This window comes from Astatotilapia calliptera, chromosome 3, assembly GCF_964374335.1.
Source record: "Astatotilapia calliptera chromosome 3, fAstCal68.1, whole genome shotgun sequence".
NCBI classification, from domain to species: Eukaryota; Metazoa; Chordata; class Actinopteri; order Cichliformes; family Cichlidae; genus Astatotilapia; species Astatotilapia calliptera.
In genome coordinates, this window is record NC_137424.1 from 23,377,530 (window position 1) to 23,392,630 (window position 15,101).

The 15,101-nt window shown below is 58.2% G+C and overlaps 6 non-coding genes and 1 pseudogene across 6 annotated transcripts; all 7 read right to left on the bottom strand.

Annotated features, from left to right (window-relative positions):
• Positions 1–2,080: 2,080 nt before the first annotated feature.
• LOC145427669 (5S ribosomal RNA) lies at positions 2,081–2,199 on the bottom strand. Its single transcript, XR_013908211.1, has one exon. It is a non-coding gene; the product is annotated as a 5S ribosomal RNA (ribosomal RNA).
• A 1,096-nt stretch (positions 2,200–3,295) lies between these two features.
• On the bottom strand, positions 3,296–3,414 carry LOC145426951 (5S ribosomal RNA). The gene has a single exon (XR_013907673.1). It is a non-coding gene; the product is annotated as a 5S ribosomal RNA (ribosomal RNA).
• Positions 3,415–4,708: 1,294 nt separating this feature from the next.
• On the bottom strand, positions 4,709–4,827 carry LOC145426984 (5S ribosomal RNA). The gene has a single exon (XR_013907707.1). It is a non-coding gene; the product is annotated as a 5S ribosomal RNA (ribosomal RNA).
• Positions 4,828–7,856: 3,029 nt separating this feature from the next.
• LOC145427670 (5S ribosomal RNA) lies at positions 7,857–7,975 on the bottom strand. Its single transcript, XR_013908212.1, has one exon. It is a non-coding gene; the product is annotated as a 5S ribosomal RNA (ribosomal RNA).
• A 977-nt stretch (positions 7,976–8,952) lies between these two features.
• Positions 8,953–9,071, bottom strand: LOC145426952 (5S ribosomal RNA). Its single transcript, XR_013907674.1, has one exon. It is a non-coding gene; the product is annotated as a 5S ribosomal RNA (ribosomal RNA).
• A 2,351-nt stretch (positions 9,072–11,422) lies between these two features.
• Positions 11,423–11,541, bottom strand: LOC145426442 (5S ribosomal RNA). The gene has a single exon (XR_013907151.1). It is a non-coding gene; the product is annotated as a 5S ribosomal RNA (ribosomal RNA).
• Positions 11,542–13,783: 2,242 nt separating this feature from the next.
• Positions 13,784–13,902, bottom strand: LOC145427350 (5S ribosomal RNA; annotated as a pseudogene).
• Positions 13,903–15,101: the final 1,199 nt, after the last annotated feature.

A 15,101-nucleotide genomic window follows, 5' to 3' on the forward strand; every position in this document is an offset into this window, starting at 1 on the left:
CCCAGCACAATGTCTCAATTTATGGATTCAACTGATTAGGTGGCAAGTACCTGAAGTTACGAAGACAATCCTTTAACCATACCTGCATGTTTGCATAATACCCTAACCCAAAGGCTCAGTTTAGCATTTATCTAACAGCACAGGCCCTGGTGTGTTGTACATGGCCACAGCTAGCAGCACAGGGCCTGGTTTGGTGAAGATGGCCTCGGCCAGAAGCGCAGGGCCTGGTGTGATGTGAGTGGCCTGAGCAAGAGCCACAGGCCCTGGTGTGGTGTAAGTGGCCTCAGCCAGCAGCCACAGGCCCTGGTGTGGTGTAAGTGGCCTCAGCCAGCAGCCACAGGCCCTGGTGTGGTGTAAATGGCCTCAGCCAGCAGCCACAGGCCCTGGTGTGGTGTAAGTGGCCTGAGCCAGAGCCACAGGCCCTGGTGTGGTGTAAGTGGCCTCAGCCAGTGCCACAGGCCCTGGTGTGGTGTAGGTGGCCTGAGCAAGAGCCACAGACCCTGGTGTGGTGTAATTGGCCTCAATAGCAACTAATGCCCTGGTGAGGTGTAAGTGGCCTCAGCCAGCAGCCACAGGCCCTGGTGTGGTGTAAGTGCCCTCAGCCAGTGCCACAGGCCCTGGTGTGGTGTAAGGGGCCTCAATAGCAACTAATGCCCTGGTGTGGTGTAAGTGGCCTCAGCCAGCAGCCACAGGCACTGGTGTGGTGTAAGTGGCCTGAGCCAGCAGCCACAGGCCCTGGTGTGGTGTAAGTGGCCTCAGCCAGCAGCCACAGGCACTGGTGTGGTGTAAGTGCCCTCAGCCAGCAGCCACAGGCCCTGGTGTGGTGTAAGTGACCTCAGCCAGCAGCCACAGGCACTGGTGTGGTGTAAGTGCCCTCAGCCAGCAGCCACAGGCCCTGGTGTGGTGTAAGTGGCCTGAGCCAGCTGCCACAGGCCCTGGTGTGGTGTAAGTGGCCTCAGCCAGAAGCCACAGGCACTGGTGTGGTGTAAGTGCCCTCAGCCAGCAGCCACAGGCCCTGGTGTGGTGTAAGTGACCTCAGCCAGCAGCCACAGGCCCTGGTGTGGTGTAAGTGGCCTCAGCCAGCAGCCACAGACCCTGGTGTGGTGTAAGTGGCCTCAGCCAGTGCCAAAGGCCCTGGTGTGGTGTAAGTGGCCTCAGCCAGTGCCACAGGCCCTGGTGTGGTGTAAGTGGCCTGAGCAAGAGCCACAGGCCCTGGTGTGGTGTAAGTGGCCTCAGCCAGAAGCCACAGGCACTGGTGTGGTGTAAGTGCCCTCAGCCAGCAGCCACAGGCACTGGTGTGGTGTAAGTGACCTCAGCCAGCAGCCACAGGCCCTGGTGTGGTGTAAGTGGCCTCAGCCAGCAGCCACAGGCCCTGGTGTGGTGTAAGTGGCCTCAGCCAGAAGCCACAGGCACTGGTGTGGTGTAAGTGCCCTCAGCCAGCAGCCACAGGCACTGGTGTGGTGTAAGTGACCTCAGCCAGCAGCCACATGCCCTGGTGTGGTGTAAGTGGCCTCAGCCAGCAGCCACAGGCCCTGGTGTGGTGTAAGTGGCCTCAGCCAGTGCCACAGGCCCTGGTGTGGTGTAAGTGGCCTGAGCAAGAGTCACAGACGCTGGTGTGGTGTAATTGGCCTCAATAGCAACTAATGCCCTGGTGTGGTGTAGGTGGCCTCAGCCAACAGCCACAGGCCCTGGTGTGGTGTAAGTGGCCTCAGCCAGTGCCACAGGCCATGGTGTGGTGTAAGTGGCCTGAGCAAGAGCCACAGACCCTGGTGTGGTGTAATTGGCCTCAATAGCAACTAATGCCCTGGTGTGGTGTAAGTGGCCTCAGCCAGCAGCCACAGGCCCTGGTGTGGTGTAAGTGGCCTCAGCCAGCAGCCACAGGCCCTGATGTGGTGTAAGTGGCCCCAGCCGGTCACTCAGGCCCTGGTGTGGTGTAGGTGGCATCAGCTAGCAGCACAAGACATTGGAAAACAGCCAAAAGCAATGTCGTTAATGTGCCCTCATTAATGGGCAGCTGCTTTTGGTCTTTTAATACACCCCTTCTCTGGATCAAAAGCTGTTCAATGACATGAAAATGAAAGGCTTACAGCACCAGGTATTCCCAGGTAGTCTCCCATCCAAGTACTAACCAAGCCCAGCCCTGCTTAGCTTCCGAGATCAGACGAGGTCGGGCGTGCTCAGGGTGGTATGGCCGTAAGCTGCTGGCCCCAGCACAATGTCTCAATTTATGGATTCAACTGATTAGGTGGCAAGTACCTGAAGTTACGAAGACAATCCTTTAACCATACCTGCATGTTTGCATAATACCCTAACCCAAAGGCTCAGTTTAGCATTTATCTAACAGCACAGGCCCTGGATTGTTGAAGATGGCCTCAGGAACCAGCACAGGGCCTGGTGTGTTGTACATGGCCACAGCTAGCAGCACAGGGCCTGGTTTGGTGAAAATGGCCTCGGCCAGAAGCGCAGGGCCTGGTGTGATGTGAGTGGCCTGAGCCAGAAGCCACAGGCACTGGTGTGGTGTAAGTGGCCTCAGCCAGCAGCCACAGGCCCTGGTGTGGTGTAAGTGGCCTCAGCCAGCAGCCACAGGCCCTGGTGTGGTGTAAGTGGCCTCAGCCAGCAGCCACAGGCCCTGGTGTGGTGTAAGTGGCCTCAGCCAGAGCCACAGGCCCTGGTGTGGTGTAAGTGGCCTCAGCCAGTGCCACAGGCCCTGGTGTGGTGTAAGTGGCCTGAGCAAGAGCCAAAGACCCTGGTGTGGTGTAATTGGCCTCAATAGCAACTAATGCCCTGGTGTGGTGTAGGTGGCCTCAGCCAGCAGCCACAGGCCCTGGTGTGGTGTAAGTGGCCTCAATAGCAACTAATGCCCTGGTGTGGTGTAAGTGGCCTCAGCCAGCAGCCACAGGCCCTGGTGTGGTGTAAGTGGCCTGAGCAAGAGCCACAGACCCTGGTGTGGTGTAATTGGCCTCAATAGCAACTAAGACCCTGGTGTGGTGTAGGTGGCCTCAGCCAGCAGCCACAGGCCCTGGTGTGGTGTAAGTGGCCTCAGCCAGCAGCCACAGGCCCTGGTGTGGTGTAAGTGGCCTCAGCCAGCAGCCACAGGCCCTGATGTGGTGTAAGTGGCCCCAGCCGGTCACTCAGGCCCTGGTGTGGTGTAGGTGGCATCAGCTAGCAGCACAAGACATTGGAAAACAGCCAAAAGCAATGTCGTTAATGTGCCCTCATTAATGGGCAGCTGCTTTTGGTCTTTTAATACACCCCTTCTCTGGATCAAAAGCGGTTCAATGACATGAAAATGAAAGGCTTACAGCACCAGGTATTCCCAGGCAGTCTCCCATCCAAGTACTAACCAAGCCCAGCCCTGCTTAGCTTCCAAGATCAGACGAGGTCGGGCGTGCTCAGGGTGGTATGGCCGTAAGCTGCTGGCCCCAGCACAATGTCTCAATTTATGGATTCAACTGATTAGGTGGCAAGTACCTGAAGTTACGAAGACAATCCTTTAACCATACCTGCATGTTTGCATAATACCCTAACCCAAAGGCTCAGTTTAGCATTTATCTAACAGCACAGGCCCTGGTGTGTTGTACATGGCCACAGCTAGCAGCACAGGGCCTGGTTTGGTGAAGATGGCCTCGGCCAGAAGCGCAGGGCCTGGTGTGATGTGAGTGGCCTGAGCAAGAGCCACAGGCCCTGGTGTGGTGTAAGTGGCCTCAGCCAGCAGCCACAGGCCCTGGTGTGGTGTAAGTGGCCTCAGCCAGCAGCCACAGGCCCTGGTGTGGTGTAAATGGCCTCAGCCAGCAGCCACAGGCCCTGGTGTGGTGTAAGTGGCCTGAGCCAGAGCCACAGGCCCTGGTGTGGTGTAAGTGGCCTCAGCCAGTGCCACAGGCCCTGGTGTGGTGTAGGTGGCCTGAGCAAGAGCCACAGACCCTGGTGTGGTGTAATTGGCCTCAATAGCAACTAATGCCCTGGTGAGGTGTAAGTGGCCTCAGCCAGCAGCCACAGGCCCTGGTGTGGTGTAAGTGCCCTCAGCCAGTGCCACAGGCCCTGGTGTGGTGTAAGGGGCCTCAATAGCAACTAATGCCCTGGTGTGGTGTAAGTGGCCTCAGCCAGCAGCCACAGGCACTGGTGTGGTGTAAGTGGCCTGAGCCAGCAGCCACAGGCCCTGGTGTGGTGTAAGTGGCCTCAGCCAGCAGCCACAGGCCCTGGTGTGGTGTAAGTGGCCTGAGCCAGCTGCCACAGGCCCTGGTGTGGTGTAAGTGGCCTCAGCCAGAAGCCACAGGCACTGGTGTGGTGTAAGTGCCCTCAGCCAGCAGCCACAGGCCCTGGTGTGGTGTAAGTGACCTCAGCCAGCAGCCACAGGCCCTGGTGTGGTGTAAGTGGCCTCAGCCAGCAGCCACAGGCCCTGGTGTGGTGTAAGTGGCCTCAGCCAGTGCCAAAGGCCCTGGTGTGGTGTAAGTGGCCTCAGCCAGTGCCAAAGGCCCTGGTGTGGTGTAAGTGGCCTGAGCAAGAGTCACAGACCCTGGTGTGGTGTAATTGGCCTCAATAGCAACTAAGGCCCTGGTGTGGTGTAGGTGGCCTCAGCTAGCAGCACAAGACATTGGAAAACAGCCAAAAGCAATGTCGTTAATGTGCCCTCATTAATGGGCAGCTGCTTTTGGTCTTTTAATACACCCCTTCTCTGGATCAAAAGCGGTTCAATGACATGAAAATGAAAGGCTTACAGCACCAGGTATTCCCAGGCAGTCTCCCATCCAAGTACTAACCAAGCCCAGCTCTGCTTAGCTTCCGAGATCAGACGAGGTCGGGCGTGCTCAGGGTGGTATGGCCGTAAGCTGCTGGCCCCAGCACAATGTCTCAATTTATGGATTCAACTGATTAGGTGGCAAGTACCTGAAGTTACGAAGACAATCCTTTAACCATACCTGCATGTTTGCATAATACCCTAACCCAAAGGCTCAGTTTAGCATTTATCTAACAGCACAGGCCCTGGATTGTTGAAGATGGCCTCAGGAACCAGCACAGGGCCTGGTGTGTTGTACATGGCCACAGCTAGCAGCACAGGGCCTGGTTTGGTGAAGATGGCCTCGGCCAGAAGCGCAGGGCCTGGTGTGATGTGAGTGGCCTGAGCAAGAGCCACAGGCCCTGGTGTGGTGTAAGTGGCCTCAGCCAGAAGCCACAGGCACTGGTGTGGTGTAAGTGGCCTCAGCCAGCAGCCACAGTCCCTGGTGTGGTGTAAGTGGCCTCAGCCAGCAGCCACAGGCCCTGGTGTGGTGTAAATGGCCTCAGCCAGCAGCCACAGGCCCTGGTGTGGTGTAAGTGGCCTCAGCCAGAGCCACAGGCCATGGTGTGGTGTAAGTGGCCTCAGCCAGTGCCACAGGCCCTGGTGTGGTGTAAGTGGCCTGAGCAAGAGCCACAGACCCTGGTGTGGTGTAATTGGCCTCAATAGCAACTAATGCCCTGGTGTGGTGTAGGTGGCCTCAGCCAGCAGCCACAGGCCCTGGTGTGGTGTAAGTGGCCTCAGCCAGTGCCACAGGCCCTGGTGTGGTGTAAGGGGCCTCAATAGCAACTAATGCCCTGGTGTGGTGTAAGTGGCCTCAGCCAGCAGCCACAGGCCCTGGTGTGGTGTAAGTGACCTCAGCCAGCAGCCACAGGCCCTGGTGTGGTGTAAGTGGCCTCAGCCAGCAGCCACAGGCCCTGGTGTGGTGTAAGTGGCCTCAGCCAGTGCCACAGGCCCTGGTGTGGTGTAAGTGGCCTGAGCAAGAGTCACAGACCCTGGTGTGGTGTAATTGGCCTCAATAGCAACTAATGCCCTGGTGTGGTGTAGGTGGCCTCAGCCAGCAGCCACAGGCCCTGGTGTGGTGTAAGTGGCCTCAGCCAGTGCCACAGGCCCTGGTGTGGTGTAAGGGGCCTCAATAGCAACTAATGCCCTGGTGTGGTGTAAGTGGCCTCAGCCAGCAGCCACAGGCACTGGTGTGGTGTAAGTGCCCTCAGCCAGCAGCCACAGGCCCTGGTGTGGTGTAAGTGGCCTCAGCCAGCAGCCACAGGCCCTGGTGTGGTGTAAGTGGCCTGAGCAAGAGCCACAGGCCCTGGTGTGGTGTAAGTGGCCTCAGCCAGAAGCCACAGGCACTGGTGTGGTGTAAGTGCCCTCAGCCAGCAGCCACAGGCACTGGTGTGGTGTAAGTGACCTCAGCCAGCAGCCACAGGCCCTGGTGTGGTGTAAGTGGCCTCAGCCAGCAGCCACAGGCCCTGGTGTGGTGTAAGTGGCCTCAGCCAGAAGCCACAGGCACTGGTGTGGTGTAAGTGCCCTCAGCCAGCAGCCACAGGCACTGGTGTGGTGTAAGTGACCTCAGCCAGCAGCCACAGGCCCTGGTGTGGTGTAAGTGGCCTCAGCCAGCAGCCACAGGCCCTGGTGTGGTGTAAGTGGCCTCAGCCAGCAGCCACAGGCCCTGGTGTGGTGTAAGTGGCCTGAGCAAGAGTCACAGACCCTGGTGTGGTGTAATTGGCCTCAATAGCAACTAATGCCCTGGTGTGGTGTAGGTGGCCTCAGCCAGCAGCCACAGGCCCTGGTGTGGTGTAAGTGGCCTCAGCCAGTGCCACAGACCCTGATGTGGTGTAAGTGGCCTGAGCAAGAGCCACAGACCCTGGTGTGGTGTAATTGGCCTCAATAGCAACTAATGCCCTGGTGTGGTGTAAGTGGCCTCAGCCAGAAGCCACAGGCACTGGTGTGGTGTAAGTGGCCTCAGCCAGCAGCCACAGGCCCTGATGTGGTGTAAGTGGCCCCAGCCAGCAGCCACAGGCCCTGGTGTGGTGTAAGTGGCCTCAGCCAAAAGCCACAGGCACTGGTGTGGTGTAAGTGCCCTCAGCCAGCAGCCACAGGCACTGGTGTGGTGTAAGTGACCTCAGCCAGCAGCCACAGGCCCTGGTGTGGTGTAAGTGGCCTCAGCCAGCAGCCACAGGCCCTGGTGTGGTGTAAGTGGCCTCAGCCAGTGCCACAGGCCCTGGTGTGGTGTAAGTGGCCTGAGCAAGAGTCACAGACCCTGGTGTGGTGTAATTGGCCTCAATAGCAACTAATGCCCTGGTGTGGTGTAAGTGGCCTCAGCCAGCAGCCACAGGCCCTGGTGTGGTGTAAGTGGCCTGAGCAAGAGCCACAGGCCCTGGTGTGGTGTAAGTGGCCTCAGCCAGAAGCCACAGGCACTGGTGTGGTGTAAGTGGCCTCAGACAGCAGCCACAGTCCCTGGTGTGGTGAAAGTGGCCTCAGCCAGCAGCCACAGGCCCTGGTGTGGTGTAAATGGCCTCAGCCAGCAGCCACAGGCCCTGGTGTGGTGTAAGTGGCCTCAGCCAGAGCCACAGGCCATGGTGTGGTGTAAGTGGCCTCAGCCAGTGCCACAGGCCCTGGTGTGGTGTAAGTGGCCTGAGCAAGAGCCACAGACCCTGGTGTGGTGTAATTGGCCTCAATAGCAACTAATGCCCTGGTGTGGTGTAGGTGGCCTCAGCCAGCAGCCACAGGCCCTGGTGTGGTGTAAGTGGCCTGAGCAAGAGCCACAGACCCTGGTGTGGTGTAATTGGCCTCAATAGCAACTAATGCCCTGGTGTGGTGTAAGTGGCCTCAGCCAGCAGCCACAGGCCCTGGTGTGGTGTAAGTGGCCTCAGCCAGCAGCCACAGGCCCTGATGTGGTGTAAGTGGCCCCAGCCGGTCACTCAGGCCCTGGTGTGGTGTAGGTGGCATCAGCTAGCAGCACAAGACATTGGAAAACAGCCAAAAGCAATGTCGTTAATGTGCCCTCATTAATGGGCAGCTGCTTTTGGTCTTTTAATACACCCCTTCTCTGGATCAAAAGCTGTTCAATGACATGAAAATGAAAGGCTTACAGCACCAGGTATTCCCAGGTAGTCTCCCATCCAAGTACTAACCAAGCCCAGCCCTGCTTAGCTTCCGAGATCAGACGAGGTCGGGCGTGCTCAGGGTGGTATGGCCGTAAGCTGCTGGCCCCAGCACAATGTCTCAATTTATGGATTCAACTGATTAGGTGGCAAGTACCTGAAGTTACGAAGACAATCCTTTAACCATACCTGCATGTTTGCATAATACCCTAACCCAAAGGCTCAGTTTAGCATTTATCTAACAGCACAGGCCCTGGATTGTTGAAGATGGCCTCAGGAACCAGCACAGGGCCTGGTGTGTTGTACATGGCCACAGCTAGCAGCACAGGGCCTGGTTTGGTGAAAATGGCCTCGGCCAGAAGCGCAGGGCCTGGTGTGATGTGAGTGGCCTGAGCCAGAAGCCACAGGCACTGGTGTGGTGTAAGTGGCCTCAGCCAGCAGCCACAGGCCCTGGTGTGGTGTAAGTGGCCTCAGCCAGAGCCACAGGCCCTGGTGTGGTGTAAGTGGCCTGAGCAAGAGCCAAAGACCCTGGTGTGGTGTAATTGGCCTCAATAGCAACTAATGACCTGGTGTGGTGTAGGTGGCCTCAGCCAGCAGCCACAGGCCCTGGTGTGGTGTAAGTGGCCTCAATAGCAACTAATGCCCTGGTGTGGTGTAAGTGGCCTCAGCCAGCAGCCACAGGCCCTGGTGTGGTGTAAGTGGCCTGAGCAAGAGCCACAGACCCTGGTGTGGTGTAATTGGCCTCAATAGCAACTAAGACCCTGGTGTGGTGTAGGTGGCCTCAGCCAGCAGCCACAGGCCCTGGTGTGGTGTAAGTGGCCTCAGCCAGCAGCCACAGGCCCTGGTGTGGTGTAAGTGGCCTCAGCCAGCAGCCACAGGCCCTGATGTGGTGTAAGTGGCCCCAGCCGGTCACTCAGGCCCTGGTGTGGTGTAGGTGGCATCAGCTAGCAGCACAAGACATTGGAAAACAGCCAAAAGGAATGTCGTTAATGTGCCCTCATTAATGGGCAGCTGCTTTTGGTCTTTTAATACACCCCTTCTCTGGATCAAAAGCGGTTCAATGACATGAAAATCAAAGGCTTACAGCACCAGGTATTCCCAGGCAGTCTCCCATCCAAGTACTAACCAAGCCCAGCCCTGCTTAGCTTCCAAGATCAGACGAGGTCGGGCGTGCTCAGGGTGGTATGGCCGTAAGCTGCTGGCCCCAGCACAATGTCTCAATTTATGGATTCAACTGATTAGGTGGCAAGTACCTGAAGTTACGAAGACAATCCTTTAACCATACCTGCATGTTTGCATAATACCCTAACCCAAAGGCTCAGTTTAGCATTTATCTAACAGCACAGGCCCTGGATTGTTGAAGATGGCCTCAGGAACCAGCACAGGGCCTGGTGTGTTGTACATGGCCACAGCTAGCAGCACAGGGCCTGGTTTGGTGAAGATGGCCTCGGCCAGAAGCGCAGGGCCTGGTGTGATGTGAGTGGCCTGAGCAAGAGCCACAGGCCCTGGTGTGGTGTAAGTGGCCTCAGCCAGAAGCCACAGGCACTGGTGTGGTGTAAGTGGCCTCAGCAAGCAGCCACAGGCCCTGGTGTGGTTTAAGTGGCCTCAGCCAGCAGCCACAGGCCCTGGTGTGGTGTAAGTGGCCTCAGCCAGAGCCACAGGCCCTGGTGTGGTGTAAGTGGCCTCAGCCAGTGCCACAGGCCCTGGTGTGGTGTAAGTGGCCTCAGCCAGTGCCACAGGCCCTGGTGTGGTGTAAGTGGCCTGAGCAAGAGCCACAGACCCTGGTGTGGTGTAACTGGCCTCAATAGCAACTAATGCCCTGGTGAGGTGTAGGTGGCCTCAGCCAGCAGCCACAGGCCCTGGTGTGGTGTAAGTGGCCTCAGCCAGTGCCACAGGCCCTGGTGTGGTGTAAGGGGCCTCAATAGCAACTAATGCCCTGGTGTGGTGTAAGTGGCCTCAGCCAGCAGCCACAGGCACTGGTGTGGTGTAAGTGGCCTCAGCCAGCAGCCACAGGCCCTGGTGTGGTGTAAGTGGCCTCAGCCAGCAGCCACAGGCCCTGGTGTGGTGTAAGTGGCCTGAGCCAGAAGCCACAGGCACTGGTGTGGTGTAAGTGGCCTCAGCCAGAAGCCACAGGCACTGGTGTGGTGTAAGTGCCCTCAGCCAGCAGCCACAGGCCCTGGTGTGGTGTAAGTGACCTCAGCCAGCAGCCACAGGCCCTGGTGTGGTGTAAGTGGCCTCAGCCAGCAGCCACAGGCCCTGGTGTGGTGTAAGTGGCCTCAGCCAGTGCCACAGGCCCTGGTGTGGTGTAAGTGGCCTGAGCAAGAGTCACAGACCCTGGTGTGGTGTAATTGGCCTCAATAGCAACTAATGCCCTGGTGTGGTGTAGGTGGCCTCAGCCAGCAGCCACAGGCCCTGGTGTGGTGTAAGTGGCCTCAGCCAGTGCCACAGGCCCTGGTGTGGTGTAAGGGGCCTCAATAGCAACTAATGCCCTGGTGTGGTGTAAGTGGCCTCAGCCAGCAGCCACAGGCCCTGGTGTGGTGTAAGTGGCCTCAGCCAGCAGCCACAGGCCCTGGTGTGGTGTAAGTGGCCTCAGCCAGCAGCCACAGGCCCTGGTGTGGTGTAAGTGGCCTCAGCCAGTGCCACAGGCCCTGGTGTGGTGTAAGTGGCCTCAGCCAGTGCCACAGACCCTGGTGTGGTGTAATTGGCCTCAATAGCAACTAATGCCCTGGTGTGGTGTAGGTGGCCTCAGCCAGCAGCCACAGGCCCTGGTGTGGTGTAAGTGGCCTCAATAGCAACTAATGCCCTGGTGTGGTGTAAGTGGCCTCAGCCAGCAGCCACAGGCCCTGGTGTGGTGTAAGTGGCCTCAGCCACTGCCACAGGCCCTGGTGTGGTGTAAGTGGCCTCAATAGCAACTAAGGCCCTGGTGTGGTGTAAGTGGCCTCAGCCAGTGCCACAGGCCCTGGTGTGGTGTAAGTGGCCTCAGCCAGTGCCACAGGCCCTGGTGTGGTGTAAGTGGCCTCAGCCAGAGCCACAGGCCCTGGTGTGGTGTAAGTGGCCTCAGCCAGTGCCACAGGCCCTGGTGTGGTGTAAGTGGCCTGAGCAAGAGCCACAGACCCTGGTGTGGTGTAATTGGCCTCAATAGCAACTAATGCCCTGGTGTGGTGTAGGTGGCCTCAGCCAGCAGCCACAGGCCCTGGTGTGGTGTAAGTGGCCTCAATAGCAACTAATGCCCTGGTGTGGTGTAAGTGGCCTCAGCCAGCAGCCACAGGCCCTGGTGTGGTGTAAGTGGCCTCAGCCAGCAGCCACAGGCCCTGGTGTGGTGTAAGTGGCCTCAGCCAGCAGCCACAGGCCCTGATGTGGTGTAAGTGGCCCCAGCCGGTCACTCAGGCCCTGGTGTGGTGTAGGTGGCATCAGCTAGCAGCACAAGACATTGGAAAACAGCCAAAAGCAATGTCCTTAATGTGCCCTCATTAATGGGCAGCTGCTTTTGGTCTTTTAATACACCCCTTCTCTGGATCAAAAGCGGTTCAATGACATGAAAATGAAAGGCTTACAGCACCAGGTATTCCCAGGCAGTCTCCCATCCAAGTACTAACCAAGCCCAGCCCTGCTTAGCTTCCGAGATCAGACGAGGTCGGGCGTGCTCAGGGTGGTATGGCCGTAAGCTGCTGGCCCCAGCACAATGTCTCAATTTATGGATTCAACTGATTAGGTGGCAAGTACCTGAAGTTACGAAGACAATCCTTTAACCATACCTGCATGTTTGCATAATACCCTAACCCAAAGGCTCAGTTTAGCATTTATCTAACAGCACAGGCCCTGGTGTGTTGTACATGGCCACAGCTAGCAGCACAGGGCCTGGTTTGGTGAAGATGGCCTCGGCCAGAAGCGCAGGGCCTGGTGTGATGTGAGTGGCCTGAGCAAGAGCCACAGGCCCTGGTGTGGTGTAAGTGGCCTCAGCCAGCAGCCACAGGCCCTGGTGTGGTGTAAGTGGCCTCAGCCAGCAGCCACAGGCCCTGGTGTGGTGTAAATGGCCTCAGCCAGCAGCCACAGGCCCTGGTGTGGTGTAAGTGGCCTCAGCCAGAGCCACAGGCCCTGGTGTGGTGTAAGTGGCCTCAGCCAGTGCCACAGGCCCTGGTGTGGTGTAGGTGGCCTGAGCAAGAGCCACAGACCCTGGTGTGGTGTAATTGGCCTCAATAGCAACTAATGCCCTGGTGAGGTGTAAGTGGCCTCAGCCAGCAGCCACAGGCCCTGGTGTGGTGTAAGTGGCCTCAGCCAGTGCCACAGGCCCTGGTGTGGTGTAAGGGGCCTCAATAGCAACTAATGCCCTGGTGTGGTGTAAGTGGCCTCAGCCAGCAGCCACAGGCACTGGTGTGGTGTAAGTGGCCTCAGCCAGCAGCCACAGGCCCTGGTGTGGTGTAAGTGGCCTCAGCCAGCAGCCACAGGCCCTGGTGTGGTGTAAGTGGCCTGAGCCAGCTGCCACAGGCCCTGGTGTGGTGTAAGTGGCCTCAGCCAGAAGCCACAGGCACTGGTGTGGTGTAAGTGCCCTCAGCCAGCAGCCACAGGCCCTGGTGTGGTGTAAGTGACCTCAGCCAGCAGCCACAGGCCCTGGTGTGGTGTAAGTGGCCTCAGCCAGCAGCCACAGGCCCTGGTGTGGTGTAAGTGGCCTCAGCCAGTGCCAAAGGCCCTGGTGTGGTGTAAGTGGCCTCAGCCAGTGCCAAAGGCCCTGGTGTGGTGTAAGTGGCCTGAGCAAGAGTCACAGACCCTGGTGTGGTGTAATTGGCCTCAATAGCAACTAATGCCCTGGTGTGGTGTAGGTGGCCTCAGCCAGCAGCCACAGGCCCTGGTGTGGTGTAAGTGGCCTCAGCCAGTGCCACAGGCCCTGGTGTGGTGTAAGGGGCCTCAATAGCAACTAATGCCCTGGTGTGGTGTAAGTGGCCTCAGCCAGCAGCCACAGGCACTGGTGTGGTGTAAGTGCCCTCAGCCAGCAGCCACAGGCCCTGGTGTGGTGTAAGTGGCCTCAGCCAGCAGCCACAGGCCCTGGTGTGGTGTAAGTGGCCTCAGCCAGAAGCCACAGGCACTGGTGTGGTGTAAGTGCCCTCAGCCAGCAGCCACAGGCACTGGTGTGGTGTAAGTGACCTCAGCCAGCAGCCACAGGCCCTGGTGTGGTGTAAGTGGCCTCAGCCAGCAGCCACAGGCCCTGGTGTGGTGTAAGTGGCCTCAGCCAGAAGCCACAGGCACTGGTGTGGTGTAAGTGCCCTCAGCCAGCAGCCACAGGCACTGGTGTGGTGTAAGTGACCTCAGCCAGCAGCCACAGGCCCTGGTGTGGTGTAAGTGGCCTCAGCCAGCAGCCACAGGCCCTGGTGTGGTGTAAGTGGCCTCAGCCAGTGCCACAGGCCCTAGTGTGGTGTAAGTGGCCTGAGCAAGAGTCACAGACCCTGGTGTGGTGTAATTGGCCTCAATAGCAACTAATGCCCTGGTGTGGTGTAGGTGGCCTCAGCCAGCAGCCACAGGCCCTGGTGTGGTGTAAGTGGCCTCAGCCAGTGCCACAGGCCCTGATGTGGTGTAAGTGGCCTGAGCAAGAGCCACAGACCCTGGTGTGGTGTAATTGGCCTCAATAGCAACTAATGCCCTGATGTGGTGTAAGTGGCCTCAGCCAGCAGCCACAGGCCCTGGTGTGGTGTAAGTGGCCTCAGCCAGCAGCCACAGGCCCTGATGTGGTGTAAGTGGCCCCAGCCGGTCACTCAGGCCCTGGTGTGGTGTAGGTGGCATCAGCTAGCAGCACAAGACATTGGAAAACAGCCAAAAGCAATGTCGTTAATGTGCCCTCATTAATGGGCAGCTGCTTTTGGTCTTTTAATACACCCCTTCTCTGGATCAAAAGCGGTTCAATGACATGAAAAAGAAAGGCTTACAGCACCAGGTATTCCCAGGCAGTCTCCCATCCAAGTACTAAACAAGCCCAGCCCTGCTTAGCTTCCGAGATCAGACGAGGTCGGGCATGCTCAGGGTTGTATGGCCGTAAGCTGCTGGCCCCAGCACAATGTCTCAATTTATGGATTCAACTGATTAGGTGGCAAGTACCTGAAGTTACGAAGACAATCCTTTAACCATACCTGCATGTTTGCATAATACCCTAACCCAAAGGCTCAGTTTAGCATTTATCTAACAGCACAGGCCCTGGATTGTTGAAGATGGCCTCAGGAACCAGCACAGGGCCTGGTGTGTTGTACATGGCCACAGCTAGCAGCACAGGGCCTGGTTTGGTGAAGATGGCCTCGGCCAGAAGCGCAGGGCCTGGTGTGATGTGAGTGGCCTGAGCAAGAGCCACAGGCCCTGGTGTGGTGTAAGTGGCCTCAGCCAGAAGCCACAGGCACTGGTGTGGTGTAAGTGGCCTCAGCCAGCAGCCACAGTCCCTGGTGTGGTGTAAGTGGCCTCAGCCAGCAGCCACAGGCCCTGGTGTGGTGTAAGTGGCCTCAGCCAGCAGCCACAGGCCCTGGTGTGGTGTAAGTGGCCTCAGCCAGCAGCCACAGGCCCTGGTGTGGTGTAAGTGGCCTCAGCCAGTGCCACAGGCCCTGGTGTGGTGTAAGGGGCCTCAATAGCAACTAATGCCCTGGTGTGGTGTAAGTGGCCTCAGCCAGCAGCCACAGGCACTGGTGTGGTGTAAGTGCCCTCAGCCAGCAGCCACAGGCCCTGGTGTGGTGTAAGTGGCCTGAGCAAGAGCCACAGGCCCTGGTGTGGTGTAAGTGGCCTCAGCCAGAAGCCACAGGCACTGGTGTGGTGTAAGTGCCCTCAGCCAGCAGCCACAGGCACTGGTGTGGTGTAAGTGACCTCAGCCAGCAGCCACAGGCCCTGGTGTGGTGTAAGTGGCCTCAGCCAGCAGCCACAGGCCCTGGTGTGGTGTAAGTGGCCTCAGCCAGAAGCCACAGGCCCTGGTGTGGTGTAAGTGCCCTCAGCCAGCAGCCACAGGCACTGGTGTGGTGTAAGTGACCTCAGCCAGCAGCCACAGGCCCTGGTGTGGTGTAAGTGGCCTCAGCCAGCAGCCACAGGCCCTGGTGTGGTGTAAGTGGCCTCAGCCAGTGCCACAGGCCCTGGTGTGGTGTAAGTGGCCTGAGCAAGAGTCACAGACCCTGGTGTGGTGTAATTGGCCTCAATAGCAACTAATGCCCTGGTGTGGTGTAAGTGGCCTCAGCCAGTGCCACAGGCCCTGATGTGGTGTAAGTGGC